Below are 26,555 nucleotides of genomic sequence, written 5' to 3' on the forward strand. Positions count from 1 at the left end.
ATTTTTCTAAGTATGTTTAAGTTACAGGAACATGGTTTTGTTTGCTACTTATTGGTTTCCTGCTTATTTTTATCTGGAGGAAATTAACTCATTGCCATTCCCTGTGTATTTCTGAGCCCTTCTTCATAGCATTACCTGAGAATGGGGGTGATAAAAATAGGACTCATCCCTTATGCATTTATGGTGGTGATGATGGTGGCTGCCTGAAGTGTGTGCTGAGAATAGTAAGATCATTCCACATATCTGCAAAGAGGGACATTATCAATTTTTCAATGTCTGCTCTGGATGCTGGGCAGGTGAAGTTTTAGCCTTTATATATACTCTGTATTTCCTCCCTCTGTGTTAGTGGTCCAGTGATACACAGCATTATCTGCTCCATGGTGTTCTGTGTATTATTATTTTGTCTAGATTATATTTTCCGTGATTAAACAATAAGGATCCATCATGTACTTTCATGAATTCCTAAATTTTTTCATTAAAAAAATATAGGAAATAGAAATACCTAAACTGCTCCAAGTTAACCTCTTTCAATAATGATAACAAAATTTATAGCATGTGTGTGTATATTTAATTTGGCAGTAGATGGTAAGGTTTTAGTTTCTTGGGCTGACACAGAAAAAGCATACAATTCAGTGTTATCAGCCAACTGCAGTCTCCTATACGCTAGGCACTATACCAAGTGATTAACATATAAAACCTATAACATTTAACTTTCATAAAAGCATTTTAGAGATTCTGAAAAAAAAAAGAGATACACAGAGATTAATTACCTTGCTCAAACCATCGTTGCAGCAAGGAACACGTGAATATACAAACACATGGCCAAAATATCCAGCTACTTGTACTCTTAGTAACTATACTGCGACCATCCCTTACCATTTCTAGTGTAGCACAACTTAAAGTAATTATAAAATAAATTTAGCTGTGGGAGGTTTGAACCAGTAGATTCCTATGACTGGGAGAAATCAATCTTGTTTGGGAAAGTAGGGTAGGTTGGAAAGTAGCTGTTAGAAAAAGAAACCAAAGTTTCCAGAAGAGGTCTGAATTTTTACAGTGAGGAAAAGGTGCTCCAATTATAACATATCAAATATATTTGCTTTTGATAATACAAATACCAGATTAAAAGGAGCCGAGTCTACTAAAATGCAGAGAACCTACACATTTTTTTTTAATTAAGTAAAGAGTAAATTAGGACTTGGTTTAGGTAATTTTAGATAAGTTCTAGCCTGGAGAATCCCAGGGACAGAGGAGCCTGGTGGGCTTCCGTCTATGGCATCGCACAAGGTCAGACACGACTGATGAGACTTAGCAGCAACAGCAGATAAGTTCTACAGGTATTTTATGTTCAGTTCCTAAAACAGAAGATTCTATATGATCCTCTCAGAGATGTTGATATAAGGAGTAAATTTAGTGATTTTCTGTATTTTGCTTAAGGATCAGGCTTCTATTAGGTAAAAGACAAAACAAAATATGATTTTCAGCTGTAAAATATGAGCTCCCTGAAGTAGGACAAGCTTCATCTCCAGCCTACCCTCCATCCCAGAGTTGCCCCACAGAACCCCCAGGGCTCACTAAGTGAAAGTGAACATCTCTCAGTCACGGCCGACTCTTTGTGACCCCATGGACTATACAGTCCATGGAATTCTCCAGGCCAGAATACTGGAGTGGGTAGCCTTTCCCTTCTCCAGCAGATCTTCCTGACCCAGGAATCGAACCCAGGTCTCCTGCATTGCAGGTGGATTCTTTACCAGCTGAGCCACCAGGGAAACCCAAGAATATGGGAGTGTGTAGCTATCCCTTCTCCAGTGGATCTTCCCAACCCACGGATCGAACCCAGGTCTCCTGCATTGCAGGTGGATTCTTTACCAGTTGAGCCACAAGGGAAGCCCAAGAATACTGGAGTGGGTAGCCTATCCCTTCTCCAGCAGATCTTCCCGACCCAGGAATCAAACTGCAGTCTCCTGCATTGCAGGCGAATCTTTACCAACTGAGCTATCATCAGGGCTCATAATGTGCTTTGAACCCCACCCATCCCAGCCCTCTTGACTGATGAGAAAGTAGTCACCACAGAGGTTACTGTGTATCAGAGTTTGTAAAACTAGGTTGTGGCTGCCGGGCCAGGGCTGGAATTCATGCAGTGTCCCCACTGGAGATGGCCCTGGGGTACATGGATGGAAAATGGGGAAATTCCACAAATTGCTAAATATTAAAAAACAACAACAACTGACTCTTTCTGAAAACCTGTTCCATCATAGGAATAACAGGAAAGCTTCACCCACAGTGCTTGGAAAAGCTCTGGAGAAGGTGGACACTAAGGAGGCCAGAAGTTGTAGGTGACTGTATCCTTGAACTAGAACAAGGAAACAATGGTTTCCTGACTGCAGGATGTGGCGGAAGAGTGTTTCCAAAAGGAAAGAGTGGGGTAGGTAAATTGACCATTAACAGAAACAAAGAGAGGAAAGAGAATTAAAACACACTATGAGTAAGTCTCAAAAAAATGTCTGGTTGTTACATAGAAAGCCTTAGAACTCTAACTAGAGCACAGATAACTCTAACACAGATAAGAGATTCTGATATAATGGAAAGACATCTCTTCTTCCTGGAGAGAAATATTAAATATCAAAGATGTAAATGTTTCCTAATTCAACTCTGTTATCTCAAACCAGACCACACTGCAGAGCAATACATATTTTCATCCTGATTATTTAATGGGCACATGAGCATGCATAAAAAATACCAAGAAAGATGCATCCCAAATATTAATGGGAACTATACTTAAGAATGAAAACTGGAATCAGGGGTATTATGGAAGGTTTGTGAACTATTATTTAACGTACTCCATGTGTTGATTTTTTAAAAATGATAAGTATATATTGTTTTTACTTTACAACTTTACATGAAAGCAAAACCAGAGCAGGATAAGCTTAAATACAATCAGTATTGTCTTTTTACTCTCTTTGTTTTTATTTTTCTTCCTGTTTGGATTGACTTCATTGATGACCTACAACCTGATTTTGTTTTTCTGATAAGACTGATGGACAGTACAAAACAAGTAATAATAAAGGACATGAGGTTTGCAAATTAATGCTGATAGAATGTGAACAGAGTCTGTACAGAGCAAAGATGAAACCATCCCTCAGTTTCCCCCATTTATTGTGTAATCAGATGACTGGATGCTTTCATTACACTCTGTGTTATTTCTCTCAAAAACTAACAGGAAGGCATTTTGGTAATATTAACCTATTTGAGAATTTTTAAGCAAGCGATCTTGGAAAGCCTTGCTAAGTCGAATTTCCTCTGTTTGTGATCAACTGTGTGGGAAGGGGAGGTATTTTTTTCCTTTCGTAACTTTGTATATTAAAAAACATTTTCAGGGACTTACCTAGTGGTCTAGTGGTTGAGACTGTTTCCACTGCAAGGGTCACAGGTTTGATTCTTGGACAGGGAACTGCCTGCCCCGCACTGCAGCTGAAAAAAAAAAAAAAAATTCAATCCTTAGTATTGTGGTGTGTTTCTTCCTTCCTTCCCAGTTTGTTCCTTAGCATTCAGTGCTAAGTGGAATGAACTGCCCCGCCCCACCCTGCCTCAAGTGAAGTGAAAGTTGCTCAATCATGTCTAACTCTTGTGACCCCATGGACTATACAGTGCATGGAATTCTCCAGGCCAGAATGCTGAAGTGGGTAGCCTTTCCCTTCTCCAGGGGATCTTCCCAACCCCGGAACTGAACTCAGGTCTCCCGCATTGCAGGCAGATTCTTTACCAACTGAGCTATCAGGGAACAATATTATTATATGACAATATAATAGCAAGCTAAGCTAAGCTAAGTCGCTTCAGTCGTGTCTGACTCTGTGCGACCCCATAGACGGCAGCCCACCAGGCTCCCCCGTCCCTGGGATTCTCCAGGCAAGAACAATGGAGTAGGTTGCCATTTCCTTCTCCAATCATGAAAGTGAAAAGTGAAAGCGAAGTTGCTCAGTTGTGTCCAACTCCCAGTGACCCCATGGACTGTAGCCCACCAGGCTCCTCCGCCCATGGGACTTTCCAGGCAAGAGTACTGGAGTGGGGTGCCAGTGCCCAGAGGTGTCCTTAAATTGAAGGTGGAGGCTGAAGACAAGTGAGAGGAAGGCAGCGTGATGTGAGGAGGACTCTGCCTCAGTTGCTGGCTTTGGAGATGAGGGAAGGGGCCCTGATCCAGGGAATGGGGGTGGGTTCTAACCTGGAGATGGCAAGGAAATGGATTCTCCCCAAGAGCCTCCGGAAGGAAGGAAGCAGCACAACCCTGTCACCATGGTGATTCTGTCTCCACTGAGACGCATTTCGGATTTCTGACTGCCACAAAGACAATCCATTGGCACTGTTTTAAGCCACTAATTTTGTTCTGCTTTGTTTTCATAGTGATGGAGAACTAACACACCCGCCTAGAAAACACAGCCTTACCCTTCCTGAACCTCCCAGCCAATCAGGCTGAACTGGGGGCCTCTTTTGAGCTCTCAGATGAGCCGCCCCCCCCATCCCACCCTGGGTTGATGTCCCCTACTGCAGTGGTTACAGAGAAGCCTGAGGATAAATGCTCAGTTGTCAGAGGCTCCATCCCTTAATCCCCTGAATCTCTGAGATGGCTGCACCCCTGGTTCAGGGATGCTGCAAAAATGCAGAGTATGACTACTGCTTGCTGTGTGCAAATAATCCTTTTGAATAATGTAATTTTACTGTATCATAATTTCCCTGTAGGATATCTACTTAGAGTAATTTAGGAGCCAAACATGTGTCTACCATGTTCTAGATTTTGCCATGTTATCTTATCTAGATTAATTTCATATATTTGAAACAATCCTGTGAGGTAAGTCCTATTGTTAGTATCATCACCATCATCATCCCTGGCTTATTTATTGGGAAATCAAGCCAAAGCATAGAGAACTTGCTGGCAGATGCCAAGGTAGGATGCTTTACCATCATCTTGTTTTCAGCCTGGGCAGTGTGCCTCCTGAGCCTGAGTACTTCATCAACACGATCTGACAGTTCTTCAATATGTCCATGTAAAAAAAAGGTCTGCCCCCATAAATCACCTGTGACGCCAGAGAAGAGACTTTCAGCTCCCAGTGTTCAGGTAGTCATCCCCAGTGTGACGGATCCAGCCAGGGGAGTGGATGAAAGCTGAAATCACATCACAAGGAACAGACCCTTCAGGAGGGCCTCCAGCCCAGGACACGATGGGGTGTTTCCTCCTGTAAGAGATGCACGGGGTTGAAGACAGATCATCCTGCTGTATATTCTCCTGTTCTCATTTAGTAGGAATCCAGATTCATGGTGCATGGTCTTAGAAGGACACTTAGACGCTTCTGAGAGATGTGGCCTTGCTCTTGATGATAATGCTCCAGAGCCACAGAAATGTGAGGACTTCCTTGGAGGTCATGGGACGTACTGGCTTCCCCAGATACTGGCTCCAGAGCCCAGGTGCCCAGACCTGAGCTGCTGGGAACATGGGCTGCGGAGGGCTCACAGGACACGCTTCCATGGAGACGGGCTCGCCAGGCTTCAGCCCAGATCTCATTTACTTTTTAACGGATTTACTGAACTAGAACTATTTTGCCCCAATAAAAGCATGTTAATTGACTATTAGCTCTGCTTTGGGATCGCTTTACACTTAACAGTTATATACATTTTTACAAGTGACAAGAAAGAGGTAGGGAAAGATTCCTCCCAGCATAAAAAATTCTTGCCTTTCTTGGCCCTGGACTTCACAATGCTGTCTACCATCTGTGTATTCTGCATATAGTTTCTAAATTCAGATGTTTAATAAGAATAACATTTTTTATTCAGTGATTGGAAAGAGAACCTTCTAGTATTTTCTAAATAAAAATATCTGAACTATTCAGAAGGCAAAGGGTTACATAACCTAAGTAGCCATGATGCTCGCATAGGCTGTTAATCAGGGAAGATAACTGTTATGTACGCCCTTTGCCAAAATAAAACTTTCCTGGTGAGAAAAACAGTAGCATCATCTACTCTGTGAAATCTATTTAACTGCTCTTTGAAAAGGGAACATATGAAAAAATTTGTCTGATATATACTGAAAAATGAAATAAAACCCAAAGTAACCATAAAGGTTATAAACTTCCCATATTGGTTTTCCTTCAGAGACATTCAAACATTGAATATGCATTCTCATAAGATACATTTACAGAAGGAGATTCCAAATACTGGAGTGAAGGTTGTCTCAGTTCACTGAATGTGAACAGAAAAGAACTGTTATAATATTCATAAGCCAATGTGACATGGAAAAGGAATGTTTTTCTCCCCAAAGCAGAGCACAGCATTTTATAATGCATCTAACTACAGAGTGTATTCATATTCAATAAGCCTAGTTGTAGCTTATGATAAGATAATAAGGCTTTGTATGAATGACATTCTTGATTTATTTGAAGAAAATAAATGTTTAATGGCAGGAAAGCATACAATTTAAGGACACATTCTTAAAAAACAAGGTTTTCTTAGTGATTTCCAATGCAATGTTGTAAAAAAATGCATTTATGCAGGTAAGAAGTTCCAATTCTTACCTTGACTTTGGCAATTTAATGTTAGTTGTCTGTTTCCTTTACTCATCCTACTTCTTTAAAGAGGGAAAAGAAAATGCTGTATCTGTAATAGGATCATAATCATTAAAATATCCTGAAAGGAATGGAGGGGGATGTTCTGATTCCTTTTAGAGTCTTGGCATTTTCAGCCCCTACAGAGAGGAATTAGAAGAATAATTATCACACAGAAGGCAACTTTCAAACCTAATAGCTATAGAAATGGAAACAGTTTCAGCTAAAACAAAACAAAACACTCCACTGAACTATCCCAAAGGTGTATATGAATGTCTATACATGTGTGCGGTTATTTGTCTATATTTATCTCAGAAATTATTTTTGCCCTATAAAGGGAAAACTAATTCCTACATGATCATTTATATTTAATTTGAAATTTGGGCTGCTTAGTGGAAATAAAACATTTATTAAAACAGTAAATATACTAAGCAAGAGGTATAGAAAGCTCCTTTGTATTTACTTACACTGATATTGTCTCTGATATACAGACTTCATTAATAGTTTATATAAAAAGAAAACACAAGCTAAACAGCAGTGACCTAAGTAAATATGTGGGATGTTGTCAGATTCCATGGTAACTCAGATTTAAAAGGTCTTCCCCTCTTTCAGAAGAGCATAAAACCTGGTTTCTCATTGTCCCTGGTAATCAAAAATACAGACTAGTGGACAAGTAATTCCTGACCCCCACACAGCCAGTGGCTTACTTACCATCTCATTAACTTGCATAGAGGTGAAGCCCACACACCAAATGGTCTTAGGTAACTTCTACCTGCCTTATTCCTCCTCATTCTTCAATTTGAAACCCAAAGTTCGGTGTGATGGGTTTATAGGAAAAGTGTGGCTGAGCAAATATCCTGCATAATCACAATACAGAAACATCAGTCTCTGGGTAACCCAGAGGCAGTGTGGTATTTTACACAGTTATTGTAAGACATGTTGTCAGGAAGACACAACCCATTCAAAGTTTTTCTTAGTTACAAGTTGATTGATACCATTTAGAATTTGAAGCAACACGTAAGGGGTGATTTGTAAACTGTCAGCCATGGACGGAGACATTGTACATCATCGTTTGGGTGCTGTTCGTGGTGAACCGTGAAACTGCACCGGAGACGCTGTAGGAAACCCACACGTCTCTTTGCGTCCAAAGGTGACAGCGGGTCCTGATGGTGTGTAACAGCTTCTCCTGTTTTTGGATCTCAGTGAATGTACTCCCAGGGTACTGTGTCCCACAGTCGGTGTTTAAACAACACCATCAACGTCTGTAAGTCTAAACGGGGTGCATCGTGTAAGCTCAAGCACAGCGGTATTAAGGCAGTATTGCCAAGGTACCTTATGCTGCTGCTGCTGCGTCGCTTCAGTCGTGTCAGACTCTGTGCGACCCCTTAGACGGCAGCCCACCGGGCTCCCCCGTCCCTGGGATTCTCCAGGCAAGAACACTGGAGTGGGTTGCCATTTCCTTCTCCAATGCATGAAAGTGAAAAGTGAAAGAGAAGTCATTCAGTCGTGTCTGACTCTTAGCGACCCCATGCACTGCAGCCCACCAGGCTCTTCCATCCATGGGATTTTCCAGGCAAGAGTACTGGAGTGGGGTGCCATCACCTTCTCCGATCTTAGTAAGAAATGAATTCAAAGGTAGCTATGTTCCAAGAAGTTTACAAATAGTTCCTCTCAGAGATAGTACAATTTTGTGCTTGTCAATGGAAAGCAATAATACTGATTCAATTCTTCTTGCACCTTGTGTTGACACTAGCTGGCAAAGGTTTATTTCCCACCCCCCCTCAGATGCTATTTCTCGATGAACTGAAATGTCCAATAATTTCTTTTAATATATTTGCAAAGCTGAAGCCAGCCCTCTGGTTCATTGTAACTGTTTCAGAACACCATGTGAGAATTTAAAATATGAATAAAAACTCAGTAGAAAGAAAAATTCCAAGCACACCATTTGTTAGAATCAATTTTTTTTGCAAGCATAGCACTTCAATCTCAATAGTGTTCCAAAGCTTATAATGATGGTGATACACGTATTTTTCTTTCTAAAAAGCAGGCCAAGAGATAACGAAACCATAATTTCAAAACACTGCAACCGATATAAAATGGCCACATATGTGGTTCTCAAACCCTTTATACGAGTACTTTCTGTAAAAGAATCATATATTAAACTCTAGGAGGAAGGAAAAAAGAATTTTTTTAAAAGTGAGAGAGAAGCAAGGACACAAAGCATTATAACACTCTGTTGAATTTAGCATTTCATTAATCCAACTTGAATAAACTTAATTCCTTTCTACATCTTAATCAAGACAGCCTTGAAATGGCAGAAATGTAGAGACGCAGTTTATAAGTCAGTGAATCCAGCAAAGCCAATCTGTTCCTTTATATAAATAATTACATCAGGATCAAAGGACTTTTCTGACTATCACACAGGTGTGCAATTTAGAACATTTTTACCAGTCATTAGATGTTTATGGAAACACTCACTTTACACATGCAGAGGCATGAGCCCATTTCACGGTATATTTACCTGCAGTTGGCTTATATTGGGTGGAAAGAGGAAACCTAACCCTCAGAAGTTTGTTTTTATTTTTCAGCTGTCAGAGTTAATCTGAGTTTCTAGTGATAGATGAGGTTGAACACAAAGCTTCATTTTAGCTTCACAGACCCTTTCAGTGTTTTTCTTAGCTCTATAGGGAGTCTTTCAAACATTGCTTGGAAACCAGTAAGACAGTCCTACCTTCCTGTTTCATTAGTGGGAAAGTGTTAGTCACTCAGTCATGTCCGACTCTTTGTAACCCCATGGATCCCACAGCCTACAAGCTCCTCCGTCCATGGGATTTTCCAGGCAAGAATACTGGAGAAGGTTGCCACTCCCTTCTCCAGGGAATCTTTCTGACCTGGGGATTGGACCCAGGTCTCCTGCACTGCAGGCAGACTGTTTGTGGGAAAGCTAAGGCTTAATACTATGTAACTAGTAGTGAGCTTCTGATGTCCAGTGGCACAATTCTTCCACTTTGCCACTAAAACAACGTTTCTGATTGACCTTTATTCTTGCAGCATTTCACTACTTCTGTTTATCCCTTTTTAAGGATATTTATGTGTTTAAGATTTATATTTAATTCTGGCGGACTTCAATTGCAGTGAAAGTGAAGTCAGTCCATTGTGTCCAACTCTTCGCGACCCCATGGACTGTAGCCTACCAAGCTCCTCTGTCCATGGGATTTTCCAGGACTAATGTAAATCAAGAAATGAGAAATTGTAAATTTAATAAATGGTACCTTCATAGAGCCGGGGCTTGCTTTGTCTCCTCTTTAGTGTCTATCTAGAATCATTTCAGAGTGAGATATTTCAATCCATAAAAATAAATAAACTTTACTATTACGTATTTAGTATATAAATTTAGACTTGTTCAAAAGCATAAAATCATAGAAAATGGATCAAAAGCCACACTCAGAAAAAAAATCAATAAACTTACACAAAATATTAAAAAAACCCAAATTCATTTATACCTTTTGTTTTCTATACACAGATACATTAAATGTCAAATGACAAACTAAGTTAAGTAATAATAAACTGGGGGAAATTTTGAAACATAATGACAAAACAGTTCCTTGATTTGCAGAGAGCTTAAACAAAACAACAAGAAAAATACCATATGTATGCAGGAAAATAAATATGAATGGCAATACTATAATGAAAAGATGTGGTAACACAGACTCTCTAATTTGAGAGGGTCTACATTAAAGATGAAACAGTAATTTGGTATCAAAGTGTCCATATATCTATGCTATATAATGAATATAAAAATGTACATCAATTGCCTAGTAAATCAAGGTTGGAAATGATCTAGAAGATTAAACTGAGAGATGGCTACTAGTAGGTATGGAAATACTAGATGGATGATATACAAAGACTTCACATAAAATGGCTTTTCATAGATGTGTAAAGATATGCAAGGGCTTTTCCTAGGAATTGCTCTAAAAGGTTTAAGCCATTAAGAAGGAAAACTGAGATGTCTGAAGATCACATGTATTTAGAGAAATAACTTTAGTCATTCTAAAATTAGAGTACTTTATAAGCTAGTGTGTTAGACTGCTCTCTCTCAGAATGTATCGCCTTGGCAGTAAGTTCTACTATGTCCAGAATATTTAGAATTTTAATACAAACTCATTTCTTGTTCTGTATTTCCAAACATCTGATTCTGATTTACTATTCTCATTATTCACATATTTATCAACGTCTAATATCCCATAAGGTATATTTATTTGCTACTATTTTATCTCCTATCTTGCTCTTTAATAATATATATTGTCATGGTATAAGGAATTACCAATATATATCCTAAGCACTTAAACAGTGACACACATATGGTACTCAACAGATACTTGAATAAATGAATCTAAATTACTTCATCTTAATTATTTATAGGAAATTCCACCAGTAACACTGGAGAAGGAAATGGCAGCCCACTCCAGTATTCTTGCCTGGAGAATTTCATGGACAGAGGAGCCTGGCGAGTTACAGTCCATGGGGTCGCAAAGAGTCAGACGATTAAGCAACTATCACTCACTCACTACTAGTAACAGTGTGCTAGATTTCATCATGATAAGACTCAGTAAAGCCAAGTGACTTTGATTTTTAAGTGGAAAAATCTTAATCTTTTTCAGTTAAACTCTGATAGAGTAATTATTAAATACCAACTACAATATTAAGGACATCTTATAGCTTCAGATCTCTGACACAATGATCAGTCCTTTAATACTCTGGAGAGACTTAGATTCCAATAAAAGATGGAAGGGCTCGTGAAATTGGATTATAAATAGTATTAAGAGTTTCTCACAAAGACACGCACATGGCCACAGGAGACTTCTTAAGAGATCCGGATTGACCTGTAAGTCTGATGTTGAAATCTGTTTATTTAACATTTCCAAAATAACTGCTAGTTTGTAAAACAACAAAATGATAATGCTAGGAATCTAATTGGTGAAGAATAAAATAAGTGTGTTTTAGAAAGGAAACGGTTCAGTTCAGTTCAGTTGCTCAGTTGCGTCCAACTCTGCGACCCCATGATTTGCAGCACGCCAGGCCTCCCTGTCCATCACCAACTCCCGGAGTTCACTTAGACTCACGTCCATCGCGTCGGTGATGCCATCCAGCCATCTCATCCTCTGTCCCCTTCTCCTCCTGCCCCCAATCCCTCCCAGCATCAGAGTCTTTTCCAATGAGTCAACTCTTCACGTGAGGTGGCCAAAGTCCTGGAGTTTCAGCTTTAGCATCATTCCTTCCAAAGAACACCCAGGGCTGATCTCCTTTAGAATAGACTGGTTGGATCATAGCTTTTCTTTCAAGGAGCAGGCATCTTTTAATTGCATGGCTGCAGTCACCATCTGCAGTGATTTTGGAGCACAAGAAAATACTGTCTCTCACTGTTTCCATTGTTTCCCCATCTATTTGCCATGAAGTGATGGGACTGGATGCCATGACCTTAGTTTTCTGTATGTTGAGTTTTAAGCCAACTTTTTCACTCTCCCCTTTCATTTCCATCTTTCAGTTTCATTAGTTTTTTATATGTTATTTCTGCCATGACCAGCAGATTTTCCCTGATGTGTTTTGAAACCATAAACACTGCAATGTTAAAACACAGTTACTAAGGAAGGTAAATGAAAACATACTAATTCTTAGGTATAATTACAATTTTCGGCAAATATTTCTGAACCAAACTGATATTAGATACATCCAAGTTAAAATACTAAAATTATGGACAGTGGTTAGTAAACAAGTATTTGAGATTTATTTAAATCAGTTGTATGCCATCTTATCTTAGAGACAAGTCTAATCCCTAAATGAAATAATTTTAAATGAAAGAGAAATCATTACTTTACTTGCAATTCTAAATATTGGTTAAACTTGGGGTAAAAACAGATGTCATTTTGAATTGGTTTTGGGCACGTGGGCATTTATCTGGGACTAGATATTCACTGCTCATGAGAGAGAAAAGTTATCAAAGTACTTATTGTCATATGGTATGCATGGCATGACAGTAGCCTTTATGATAAAGTTTTTTCTTCAGAGTATTAGAAAAGCACTACATCTCCTTCTCTACACAAAATAGTAATAGCTCCATTCAGGAGAGGTCATTGGTTCTGTTGAGAACAAAATTCCCAAAGATAAAACCCTCTACTAAAATTTCAATATTACAAACAGGCGTATTTCTAGTTAAGTTATCAAAACATTATGGAGAATAGTATGGAGGTCCCTTAAACTAAAAATAGTTACCATGTGATCCTGCAATCCTACTCTTGGGCAGGTATCTAGACAAAAGACCAATTCAAAAAGATATGGGCACCCCGATGTTTACAGCAACCAAGACATGGAAGCAACCTAAATATCCATTGTCAGATGACTGAATAAAGAAAACGTGGTATAATATACAACAGAGTATTACTACTCAGGCATAAAGAAAGAATGAAACAATACCATCTGCAGCAACGTGAATGGCTCCAGAGATTATCATACTAAGTGAAATAAGTCAGACAGCGAAAGACACACATCATATCACTCATTTGTGGAATCGAAGAAAAATGGTCCAGGGAACCTGTTGCCTTAGGGCTTCGTGCCTTCACTGCCCCCATCAGGATCAGTCCCTAGTCAGGAAACACAGTTCCTTCAAGGGTGTGGCCAAAAGGAAAAAAAGTGGGGAGGGACTTCTCTGGCAGTCCAGTGGTTAAGTCTCCATATTTGCAATGCAGGGGATGCAGGTTCGATTACTGATTGGGGACTTAACATGCCACATGGTGCAGTCAAAGAATAAATAAATTGAAGTATATGTACACAGATAAATACTTTAAAGTATAAAAGATGAAAGAAAGGTACATATGGAATCATTTACATGACAGAAATAGACAGACAACACACTTATGGTTAGCAAACGGGAAGGGTAGGAAGGATAAATTAGAAGTTTGGGACTAGCAGATACATGTTACTATAGACTAGTAAACAACAAGGACCTACTGTTTAGCACAGGGAACTATGCTCAATATCTTGAAACAACCTCGAAAGGAAAAGAATCTGAAAAAGAAAAAATATGTATAATGAGAAAGACTAGCGATCACTTCAAAAAAATTAGAGATACCAAGGGAACATTTCATGCAAAGATGGGTACAACAAAGGACAGAAACAGTATGGACCTAACAGAAACAGAAGATTTTAAGAAGAGGTGGTCAAGATCTTCATGACCTTGATAACCACGATGGTGGGATCACTCACCTAAAGCCAGACATCCTGGAATGTGAAGTCAAGTGGGCCTCAGAAAGTATCACTATGAACAAAGCTAGTGGAGGTGATGGAATTCCAGTTGAGCTGTTTCAAATCCTGAAAGATGATGCTGTGAAAGGGCTGCACTCAATATGCCAGCAAATTTGGAAAACTCAGCAGTGGCCAGAGGACTGGAAAAGGCCAGTTTTCATTCCAATCCCAAAGAAACATAATACCAAAGAATGCTCAAACTACCACACAATTGCACTCATCTCACATGCTAGCAAAGTCATGCTCAAAATTCTCCAAGCCAGGCTTCAACAGTATATTAACCATGAACTTCCAGATGCTCAAGGTGGATTTATAATAGGCAGAGGAACCAGAGATCAAATTGCCAACATCCGATGGATCATCGAAAAAGCAAGAATATTCCAGAAAAAAACATCTACTGTTGCTTTATTGACTATGCCAAAGCCTTTGACTGTGTGGATCACAATAAACTGTGGAAAATTCTGAAAGAGATGGGAATACCAGAACACCTGACCTGCCTCTTGGGAAATCTGCATGCAGGTCAAGAAACACAACAGTTAGAAATGGACATGGAACAACAGACTGGTTCCAAATTGGGAAAGGAGTACGTCAAGGCTGTATTAGTTACCCTGCTTATTTAACTTATATACAGAGTGAATGCGAAATGCTGGGCTGGATGAAGCACAAGGTGGAATCAAGACTGCTGGGAGAAATATCAATAACCTCAGATATGCAGATGACACCACCCTTATGGCAGAAAGCAAAGAAGAACTAAAGAGCCTCTTGTTGAAAGTGAAAGAGGAGAGTGAAAAAGTTGACTGAAAACTCAACTTTCAAAAAAACAAAGATCATGGTATCTGGTCCCATCACGTCATGGCAAATAGATGGAGAAACAAGGAAACAGTGAGAGACTATATTTTGAGGGGCTCCAAAATCACTGCAGATGGTGACTGCAGCCATGAAATTAAAAGACACTTGCTTCTTGGAAGAAAAGCTATGACCAACCAAGACAGCATATTAAGCAGAAACATTACTTTGCCAACAAAGGTCCATCTAGTCAAAGCTATGGTTTTTCCAGGAGTCATGTATGGATGTGAGAGTTGGACTTTAAAGAAAGCTGAGTGCTGAAGAATTGATGCTTTTGTACTGTGGTATTGGAGGAGACTCTCTTTTTTTTTTTTTTTTTTACTTTTCTTTTTTAATTTAAATTTTATTTTTTTACTTTACAATACTGTATTGGTTTTGCCATACATTGACATGAATCCACCACAGGTGTACATGAGTTCCCAACCCTGAACCCTCCTCCCACGACCCTCCCCATATCATGTCTCTGGGTCATCCCAGTGCACCAGCCCCAAGCATCCTATATCCTGTATCAAACCTAGACTAGCAATTCGTTTCTTACATTATAGTATACATGCTTCAATGCCATTCTCCCAAATCATCCCACCCCTCTCCCACTCCCACAGAGTCCAAAAGTCTGTTCTTTATATCTGTGTCTCTTTTGCTGTCTTGCATACAGGGTTATCATTACCATCTTTCTAAATTCCATATATATGTGTTAGTATACTGTATTGGTGTTTTTCTTTCTGGCTTACTTCACTCTGTATAATTGGCTCCAGTTTCATCTACCTCATTAGGACTGATTCAAATGTATTCTTTCTAATGGCTGAGTAAAACTCCATAGTGTATATGTCCCACAGCTTTCTTATCCATTCGTCTGCTGATGGACATCTAGGTTGCTTCCATGTCCTGGCTATTATAAACAGTGCTGCGATGAACATTGGGGTACACGTGTCTCTTTCAATTCTGGTTTCCTCAGTGTGTATGCCCAGCAGTGGGATTGCCAGGTCATAAGGCAGTTCTATTTCCAGTGTTTTAAGGAATCTCCACACTGTTCTCCATAGTGGCTGTACTAGTTTGCATTCCCACCAACAGTGTAAGAGGGTTTCCTTTTCTCCACACCCTCTCCAGCATTTATTGCTTGTGAACTTTTGGATCGCAGCCATTCTGACTGGCATGAAATGATACCTCATTGTGGTCTTGATTTGCATTTCTCTGATAATGAGTGATGTTGAGAATCTTTTCATGTGTTTGTTAGCCATCTGTATGTCTTCTTTGGAGAAATGTCTATTTAGTTCTTTGGCCCATTTTGGCTTTTATTTTTCAATTTGTTAATGTGGTGAATTACATTGATTGATTTGCGGATATTGAAGAATCCTTGCATCCCTGGGATAAAGCCCACTTGGTCATGGTGTATGATCTTTTTAATGTGTTGCTGGATTCTGATTGCTAGAATTTTGTTAAGGATTTTTGCATCTATGTTCATCAGTGATATTGGCCTGTAGTTTTCTTTCCTTGTGGCATCTTTGTCAGGTTTTGGTATTAGGGTGATGGTGGTCTCATAGAGTAAGTTTGGAAGTTTACCTTCCTTTGCAATTTTCTGGAAGAGTTTGAGTAGGATAGGTGTTACCTCTTCTCAGAATTTTTGGTAGAATTCAGCTGTGAAGCTGTCTGGATCTGGGCTTTTGTTTGCTGGAAGATTTCTGATTACAGTTTCAATTTCCGTGATTGTGATGGGTTGTTAAGATTTTCTATTTCTTCCTGGTTCAGTTTTGGAAAGTTGTACTTTTCTAAGAATTTGTCCATTTCTTCCATGTTGTCCATTTTATTGGCATATAATTGCTGATATTATCCCAGGGATGCAAGGATTCTTCAATATCCACAAATCAATCAATTTGATTGATCAAATTGATCAATCAAATCAATCACCACATTAACAAATTGAAAAGTGAAAGCCATATGATTATCTCAATAGATGCAGGGAAAGCCTTTGACAAGATTCAGCACCCATTTATGATAAAAACTCTCCAGAAAGCAGGAATAGAAGGAACATACCTCAACATAATAAAAGCTATATATGACAAACCCACAGCAAACATTATCCTCAATGGTGAAAAATTGAAAGCATTTCCCCTAAAATCAGGAACAGGACAAGGGTGCCCACTTTCACCACTACTGTTCAACATAGTGCTGGAAGTTTTGGCCACAGCAATTAGAGCAGAAAAAGAAATAAAAGGAATCCAAATTGGAAAAGAAGAAGTAAAACTCTCACTGTTTGCAGATGACATGATCCTCTACATAGAAAACCCTAAAGACTCCACCAGAAAATTACTAGAGCTAATCAATGAATATAGTAAAGTTGCAGGATATAAAAGCAACACACAGAAATCCCTTGCATTCCTATACACGAATAATGAGAAAGCAGAAAAAGAAATTAAGGAAACAATTCCATTCACCATTGCAACGAAAAGAATAAAATACTTGGGAATATATCTACCTAAAGAAACTAAAGACCTATATATAGAAAACTATAAAACACTGATGAAAGAAATCAAAGAGGACACTAATAGATGGAGAAATATACCATGTTCATGGATGGGAAGAATCAATATAGTGAAAATGAGTATACTACCCAAAGCAATCTATAGATTCAATGCAATCCCTATCAAGCTACCAGCGGTATTTTCACAGAGCTAGAACAAATAATTTCACAATTTGTATGGAAATACAAAAAACCTCGAATACGCCAAAGCAATCTTGAGAAAGAAGAATGGAACTGGAGGAATCAACCTGCCTGACTTCAGGCTCTACTACAAAGCCACTGTCATCAAGACAGTATGGTACTGGCACAAAGACAGAAATATAGACCAATGGAACAAAATAGAAAGCCCAGAGATAAATCCACGCACCTATGGACACCTTATCTTTGACAAAGGAGGCAAGAATATACAATGGAGAAAAGACAATCTCTTTAACAAGTGGTGCTAGAAAAACTGGTCAACCACTTGTAAAAGAATGATACTAGAACACTTTCTAACACCACACACAAAAATAAACTCAAAATGGATTAAAGATCTAAATGTAAGACCAGAAACTATAAAACTCCTAGAGAACATAGGCAAAACACTCTCTGACATAAATCACAGCAGGATCCTCTACAATTCACCTCCCAGAATTCTGGAAATATAAGCAAAAATAAACAAATGGGATATAATTAAAATTAAAAGCTTCTGCACAACAAAGGAAACTATAAGCAAGGTGAAAAGACAGCCTTTGGAATGGGAGAAAATAATAGCAAATGAAGCAACTGAGAAACAACTAATCTCAAAAATATACAAGCAACTTATGCAGCTCAATTCCAGAAAAATAAATGGAGGAGACTCTTGAGAGTCCCTTGGGCTGCAAAGAGATCCAACCAGTCCATCCTAAAGGAAATCAGTCTGAATATTCATTGGAAGGACTGATATTGAAGCTTAAGCTCCAATACTTTGGCCACCTGATGCAAAGAACTGACTCACTGGAAAAGGACCTCATGCTGGGAAAGACTGAAGGTGGGAGGAGAAGGTGATGACAGAGGATGAGATGGTTGGATGGCATCACTGACTCAGTTGACATAAGCTTGAGCAAGATCTGGAGTTGGTGATGGACTGGGAAGCATGGCGTTCTGCAGTCCATGGGGTGGCAAAGAGTCAGGCACGACTGAGAGACTCAACTCAACTGATATATAACTGAATCACTTTGCTGTACACTTGAAACACAACATTGTAAATTAACTATACTTCAATTTAAAAAAAGAAATTAATAAAAAGATGAGGTAACACAAAGTAGACAAACTGCCTAATGAGCACCTGACTACAGTCCTTGGGTGGTCTTTTTTATTTTGTGGTTCATTTTGGTTAGTTCTTTCTTTTGCTTTTGAGGGAATTTAAAAGGCATTTAAAATAAGCAAGCCATTGATAGAATCTAGTGACAAATTTTATTTCCCTGGGCTCCACAATCACTGAGACCAACTGTGGCCATGAAATTATAAGACACTTGCTTCCTGGAAGGAAAGCTATGACAAACTTAGACAGCATAATAAAAAGCAGAGACATCACTTTGCCAACAAAGGTCCATATAGTCAAAGCTATGGTTTTTCCAGTAGTCATGTATAGATGTGAGAGTTGGGCCATAAAGAAGGCTGAGTGCTGAAGAATTGATGCTTTTGAATCGTGGTACTGGAGAAGACTCTTGAGAGTCCCTTGGACTGCAAGGAGGTCAAACCAGTCAATCTTAAAAGATATCAACACTGAATATTCATTGGAAAGCCAAATACTTTGGCTACCTGAAAAGAAGAGTTGACTCATTGGAGAAGACCCTGATGCTGGGAAAGGTTGAAGGCAGGAGGAGAAGGGGGCTACAGAGGATTGTTAACTGGCATCACTGCATCAATGGACAGGAGTCTGACCAAACTCTGGGAGACAGTGAAATACAGGGAAGCCTGGCATGCTGCAGTTCATGGGGTTGCAAGTGTCAGACATGACTGAGCAACTGACAACAACAGAATCCAGAAGGACATTGAGACAGCAATATTCACACTACTGGTGAAAAGTAAAGTTCATATTTATTTATTTATTTATTTATATTTATATATTTATATATAGGCTTCCAGGAATAAACTCAACATATTTGCAATGGGGTTGTGGGGGACAAGGCTCAACAGCATTCCAGGCATTTTTTCTAAAATGAATACAAGGTACTGAGTCTTTCTAGGTTAAGTTCTGGTAGCAACACTGTTGAGAGAAGGCAATGGCACCCCACTCCAGTGCTCTTGCCTGGAAAATCCCATGGACAGAGAAGCCTGGTGTGCTGCAGTCCAGGGGGTTAGTAAGAGTTGGATATGACTGAGCGACTTCACTTTCAATTTTCACTTTCATGCATTGGAGGAGGAAATGGCAACCCACTCCAGTGTTCTTGCCTAGAGAATCCCAGGGATAGGGGAGCCTGGTGGGCTGTGGTCTATGGGGTTGCACAGAGTTGCACACGACTGAAGCGACTTAGTAGCAGCAGCAGCAACACTGTTGCAAAGTTGCAAAGTAATGGTCAGGGCTGCTTTCTGTAAATAAGCTTTGGCTTGGATTTCTGAAACTTATTTAGTAGTAATACAATTGCTAAAATAAACTAATTTAAGCCTTGAGGATAAATAGTATTCAAGCAAATTCTTTGTTTTTCAAAGAAGTTTTAGGAGAGTAAATAAACAAAAACCCTTTGCTAAACAAACAAACAGAAACCCTTTTCTCTTCCCACAAACCTCTTATTCAATGTTGTTCCTATACTTATGACTAAAAGCCATATGAATATTTATTATAATGATTCATTCTTCTGTAATTAAGGAAGAGTTTCAAATGTACCTCAGTTCAGTTCGGTTCAGTTCAGTTCAGTTACTCAGTTGTGTCTGACTCTTTGCGACCCCATGAATCACAGCACGCCAGGCCTCCCTGTCCATCACCAACTCTTGGAGTTCACTCAGACTCACGTCCATCGAGTTGGTGATGCCATCCAGCCATCTCATCTTCTGTCATCCCTTTCTCCTCCTGCCCCCAATCCCTCCCAGCATCAGAGTCTTTTCCAATGAGTCAACTCTTCGCATGAGGTGGCTAAAGTACTGGAGTTTCAGCTTTAGCATCATTCCCTCCAAAGAAATCCCAGGGTTGATCTCCTTGCAGTCCAAGGGATGCTCCTGATTCCCCCCAAATCAGTTCCTTTCAGTGAGGGTGTATGAGGCATAAGAGGAAGGTAAGTAAATCACTAAAAATTGATTCCACGACTCTTACCATCTGTCTGTTGCAGGCTTTGCTGCAGCTTTTCTGTCCTTTTCCTGAGATGTAAAGATTAATTTTAATGGGATAGAACATTAATCTATTACTTATATATTTATAAATTATACATTCTTAATAAAAAAATTAATGTAAATTGTACTTTGTCTCAGTGGTTTTGCCCTGTTAATTTTACACAGTGTCCTGTTATACGACAACTTTACATTTCCATCCTTTCAAAGTTGGATTTATTTTACAGCCTCACAAAATTTTATGTAGTGATACTATGATGTGTCAACAAGTAATCTTCACTCGCAGTATCTATTTTAGTCTTCAACTCATCCTTTTAAATTAAGTACTATATTTTGATAGGAATATTGAAGTTCTCAGAAATTATCATCTGCCCCAAATCATACAGGTGGTAGTGACAGATCTCAGAATCTGAACTCAGGTTAGATGAACACGCAGTCAGTCAATTGTAAGTGTCAGGAGGGAGAATTATTAGAATGGAGCAGGAGATAAGAGGACCTTCATAAGGAATCATTAGCACAGGAAACGCAACTTCAGCAGGAGAGATTTTGGCATTACTGACCAGTGAAGGATCAGCTGAGCTCATCCGTTTCAAGGTAAACTGCCACTCTAAGTCTTTGGACTGGTGAACATGAGTGCTCCTAGGGAGGTGAGAGCTTTATTTCTTGTCAAAGCAAACTTTCAGGGCAGATGAGATGGTATTAGAAAGTCATGGCCCTCTTGAAACGGTCTCTGGATAAACATTTTCTTTTTAAGCATTTCTTTCCCTTTTGAGGTAAATGCAGAGAATAGTTGTGTTGGGGAATCTGACAGAAAATCAACTCAGTGTTTCCCAATAATGGGCCAGTTCTAGCTTTTGAGACCTGATCAATTACTTTCATCCCATGTGAAACTTAGTAAAGGGACACCTCCCTAAAATGGGGCTGGGGGGGTCAGAAAGGAGAGTGCCTGTGTGGTGCCACGTGATGTCCATCACAGGAAGAGGCATCGATTTCAGGCTGCAACAAGGAAAGGAGTACACTGGGTCTCCTACAAGAAATCTCCTACCCCAGGACTTCTGGTAGCCCTGGTTGCCCAGTGGTTAAGAATCCACCTGCCAGTGCAGGGGACATGGGTTTGATCCCTAGGTTGGCGAAGATCCTACATGTTGCAGAGCAACTAAGCCTGCATGCACCAACTCCTGAAGCCTGAGCAACCTAGAGCCTGCGCTCTGCAACAAGCGAAGGCCACAGCAACAAGAACACTGCAATGAAGAGTAGGCCCTGCTTGCTGCAACCAGAGAAAGCCTGTGCCCAGCAACAGGACCCAGTGCAGCCAAAAGTTAAATAATCAAATACAATAGGGATATTTAAAAAAGAAATCTACTACCATAATTTAAAAACCCATAAACAATAAATGCTGGAGAGGGTGTGGAGAAAAGGGAATCTGTCTATACTGTTGGTGGGAATGTAAACTGATACAGCCTCTGTGGAGAACAGTATGAAGGTTCCTTACAAAACTAAAAAAAAAAAAAAAACTACCTTATGACCCAGTAATCCCACTATAGGGCATACACCTTGAGAAAACTGTAATTCAAGAAGATACGTGTATCCCAGTGTTCACAGCAGCACTAGTTACAACAGCCAGGTCACGGCTGGTCACGGACACAACCTAAGTGTCCGTCAGCAGATGAATAAAGGTGATGCGGTACGTATATACAATGGAATATTACTCAGCCATAAAAGAAACAAAATGGGTCATTTATAGAGATGTGGATGGGCCTAGAGTCTGTCACAGTGAAGTAAGAAAGAGAAAATACTATCTGTAACACATTTATGCAGAATCCAGAAAAGTGGCACAGATAAACCTAGTCCCAGGGCAGAAACAGAGATGCGGAGAAGGGGTGTGTGGACATGGGGGGAAAGAGAGGGTGGGATGAGTCAGGAGATTAGGTCTGATGTAGATACGCTGCCATTGTACAAGAGATAGCGAGTGGGACCTGCCGTATAGTGCTGGGAGCTAGCTCAGTGCTCTGTGATGATCCAGTGGGGCGGGAGGCACACGCAAGAGGGAGTGGATATATGTATATGTGTAGTTAATAAACGTCATTGTACAGCAGAAATTAACATAAAATAGTAAAGCAATTATACTCCAAAAGAAAAATCCACTACGCCACCAGCTCAGCCAATGAGAAACCATCATCACCCTGATGTCCCTTTTCTCCAGTGAACTTTCATTCATAACAACACTTCCCAGAAGCCTGTTTTTCTCTCTATAAAGTAATATTTTTTTCCTTTGCTTGTTGCACTTGCCTACAGTTTTTGCCAGAGTGTGCTTGTCCCCACTTGCGATTGTCTGCTTTTCCCCCCTACAAAACCATTTTTATTGGTAAAATAACTATTATTTTTAAGGCCAACACCTGTTTAGACAAACTTTATTGCCCCTCATGGAGAATGGTGATAAAAACGACATTAGTCTACATTAGATTATATCTACTCTGCACTTGCAAAATTTCCTTAAAACCTGAATTGTTATATATTTCCCCCATGCTTCTCAGGAGAGTAATCTAGATATGTATTCAGATAATAAAAGTATACCAAGACACATACTTCACGTTTCTCCCTAGGAATGTGTGTTTTTTTTTTAAATCCAACAGCTATGCTCAATGGCACACAGAAAATACCGTACATGATGAACCTTACAGTTTAATGAAACTTCAAAGATAAGATGGATCCAAATAGGAAAAATCAGAACCAAACAAAATACAATCCCATTTTATGGCCAATGTTGGAATTTAAATAGTGTTGTACTTTAAATATTTAGCATTAATGAATTTTGGTAGAGACTGTTTTTCTGTGTTAAGAGATATATCAGGTCAACTTTGGGCTTCCCAGGTGGCACAGTGGTAAAGAATCCGCCTGCCAGTGCAGGAGATGCGAGAGACATGGGTTCAATCCTGGGGTCAGGAAGACCCCCTGGAGTAACAAATGGCAGCCGTCTCCAGTATTCTTGCCTGGATAATTCCATAGAAAGGGGAAGCTGGCAGCCACAGACCGTGGGGCCGCAGAGAGTTGGACACGGCCGAGCACGCACAACGTGGTACAGGTTACCTCAGCAGTCCATGAATGACACTGACTCAGAATCATGAGATCTTGCTGCCTGTATCAATTCAGCGTTTGAAACAGTGTGCCTCTAGTAATAAGAGATGTTCAGTGTCATAACACGATGTCTGAAAGCAAAAATAACGAATCCACTGGATAAGTGGATAAAAAACCTGATCATTCTTGGAGACTGTAAAATGTAACAACTTTACCTTATTGCAAGTGTAACAAATAATGACACATGAACTCCTGCATAGGGTAGGGATGTTTCAGTGGTAGAGGATAGATAACATCTACCATGAGAATTTTCCTCTTTATTTTATTTTCCTTTAAATAGTGGCAATACTTACTTGATCAGGCTAAGGAAAAGACTAAACGACACTACATGTTAAGCACCTCGAGCGTGCCAAGCAGTGTATACACTCAATAAAGACCATCATCATAATTAAAACCTCCTTAAGAAGTGCTTCCCTGGTGGCTCAGGCGGTAAAGCATCTGCCTGTAATGAGGGAGACTTGGGTTCGATCCCTGGGTCGGGAAGATCCCCTGGAGAAGGAAATGCAACCCACTCCAGTATCCTTGCCTGGAGAATCCCATGGACGGAGGAGCCTGGCAGGCTAGAGTCCATGGGGTTGCAAAGAGTCGGACACGACTGAGTGACTGAACTGAAGAAGTGCTTGTTTTTAGAAACATTTTCTAAGACACATTCTAGTTATTTGTGGAAACATAGTACTAACACTGATGTGAATATGCTATAGTATATATAGTATCTTCCTTTTCTCCCCACTTGCTTCCGAAGCATTTATTAATCTATTTACAGGACATGGCTAATTTTTAAAACCTATAAGGTCTATTATTAGTTAGACCATGAATGGGTGGATCAGACAGTGAAGAGTCTGCTTGCAACACAGGAGACCAGGGTTTGATCCCTGGGTGGGGAAGATCCCCTCAAGAAGGGAATGACCACCCAGTCCAGTATTCTTGCCTGGAGAATCCCAAGGACAGGGAAGCCTGGTGGGCTACAGTCCACAGGGTTGCAGAGAGTTGGACATGCTCATGACTGAGCAATTAACACTTTCAGGTACAGAGATGCCCATAGGCAGCTGTAGAAGAACTGATCTATAATACTAATCATTGCAGATGATATAATAACCCCTCTTACAGTCTGAGGTCATAATCTATCTCAAAGTATATCTGGACTTTTAAAAATATAACTGATGACCTTCTAACTCATCATAACCTGCAGTGTAGATGCTTATGATGAATCTATACATCCCTTGGATTATGTGATTAGCCTGGAGATGCTGGGACCACAATGATATAGAATACAAATCATATGAAAGTATGAGATGACAGTTGTTATGAACTATTTATATCATACTAATAAGAAAGTATATATTTACAAGTATTTTTAAAACACACTATCCTTGTACCTTATTCCTCTCATCAGAGAGACAAACGTTGCCTTTCAGTCTCCACCCGGATGGACCCACAGCCTGATCATACTGAAGATGCTCCATCAGAGAAAGTTTAGCTTCCTGAAAACCAACAAGAGGCAGGGCCTTGGGGTCTTCTCTCTTTCTGGAACCCCCATTATGTGCACAGACCATAGGGCGAACTGAGAAGCTCCATCTGAGCAGCTTCCCTCTCAGCAGTCAATACTCAAACTTTTGTATGTGTGGCACTAAACACCGTTGCTTCTGACTACTCAGTGAGAGAAGTAAACACATGGAAGTGAGCCTGGAGAATATTCCCCGGCAGACCTGGTTCACAACAAAACCCTGCCCACTAAGCAACGACGACGACCTAGACCGCTTAGCAGCTGAAAGACCCCAGACTGCGCAGTGACCCGAGCTCACTGGCCTGCTCCCGGGGATGCTGTCAGTCACCTAACCTGGGCGCGTTACGGTGACTTCTTTATCCCGTGTCAGTGAACTTTCATGGGAATTTCCATTTTTGTCCCATCTTCCGATCCAAATATCCTTCTAATTTCTCAACTCTGAATCGGCGTGGTTATCCACCGTTTCTGCTCCGTACCCAGCCTCCTGCTGGCTGTTAGATTAAATCACACACTGCGGCAGATTGGTGTCATCACGCTTCCTGGAAACCCAGGCGGCAGCTGGACCTGCTCGGCAATATCGCTCTGCTCACCGTTCAGTACCCGGGACGGCTCAGCACTGCGACGACTTTAATTCTTCATTATTCTCCTCACAAGCCGACCCTGCCAGAGCCACTTCTGTCTGCTGATCGTCTCCCCTCCTTCTTCACAGACAAAATTGAGGCTTTTCATCTATGTTCAAAATGTTTGCTTTTCTACCAGCTCCCATAAAGCACCTCTGCACCCTCTCATGTCTCCTGTTAAGGACACAGGCGCGGCCCTTCTCGAACCTGATAGCCCTCTTCAGCTGTTTTACCGTGCTCCTCTCCTTTCACAGGCAAGCTGTTTCAAAATAGGGTTCAACTTCACTAACACTCTTAGCGTCCAGTTTTAAATTTTATTCTACAGAAAACTGACTTCTACCCCCATCAACTTCACAGAAAATGTTCTAAGTTCTTCAATCGCCTTCTAAATGCCAAAGCCCAAGAAAGCTCCCCAACCCTCATTTTACTTGAAGTCTCTACAGCACTTGTATTTATTCTTGGAAATATGTCTATTTCTACCATAAAGATTATACTTTTCCATTATAGAAACTCTGACTACACAAAAAGAACGGACAAAAGAAGAAAAAAGTATATGCATATCCTCACTGCTCATGGCAAAGCAGTGTTTAACATCCTCATACATTTCCTTTCAGGATTAGTTTCAATGCGTACATAGGCACTTTGTACAAGTGAATGCTATGCTTTTTAACACAGTATCATAAACATTCCTCCATGTTATACTAATCCTAAAAACTGATATTTGAAGTCTGTATAATTTTCCATAATATCCAAAAACAGTT

The 26,555-nt window shown here is 40.0% G+C and overlaps 1 long non-coding RNA gene across 2 annotated transcripts in view; it reads right to left on the reverse strand.

Annotated features, from left to right (window-relative positions):
* The window catches only part of LOC114117781 (uncharacterized), an 87,129-nt gene that overhangs the window by 13,572 nt on the left and 47,002 nt on the right, over positions 1–26,555 (reverse strand). For both annotated transcript variants that reach the window (XR_006056045.2, XR_009596258.1), the window contains exons 3-6: positions 7,299–7,444; positions 6,558–6,727; positions 5,067–5,225; positions 3,383–3,468 (exon numbers count right to left, since the gene is read on the reverse strand). This is a non-coding gene — a long non-coding RNA (uncharacterized LOC114117781). The remainder of the gene's footprint in view (positions 1–3,382; positions 3,469–5,066; positions 5,226–6,557; positions 6,728–7,298; positions 7,445–26,555) is intronic.

This window comes from Ovis aries, chromosome 14 (genome assembly GCF_016772045.2).
Source record: "Ovis aries strain OAR_USU_Benz2616 breed Rambouillet chromosome 14, ARS-UI_Ramb_v3.0, whole genome shotgun sequence".
Lineage (NCBI taxonomy): Eukaryota > Metazoa > Chordata > Mammalia > Artiodactyla > Bovidae > Ovis > Ovis aries.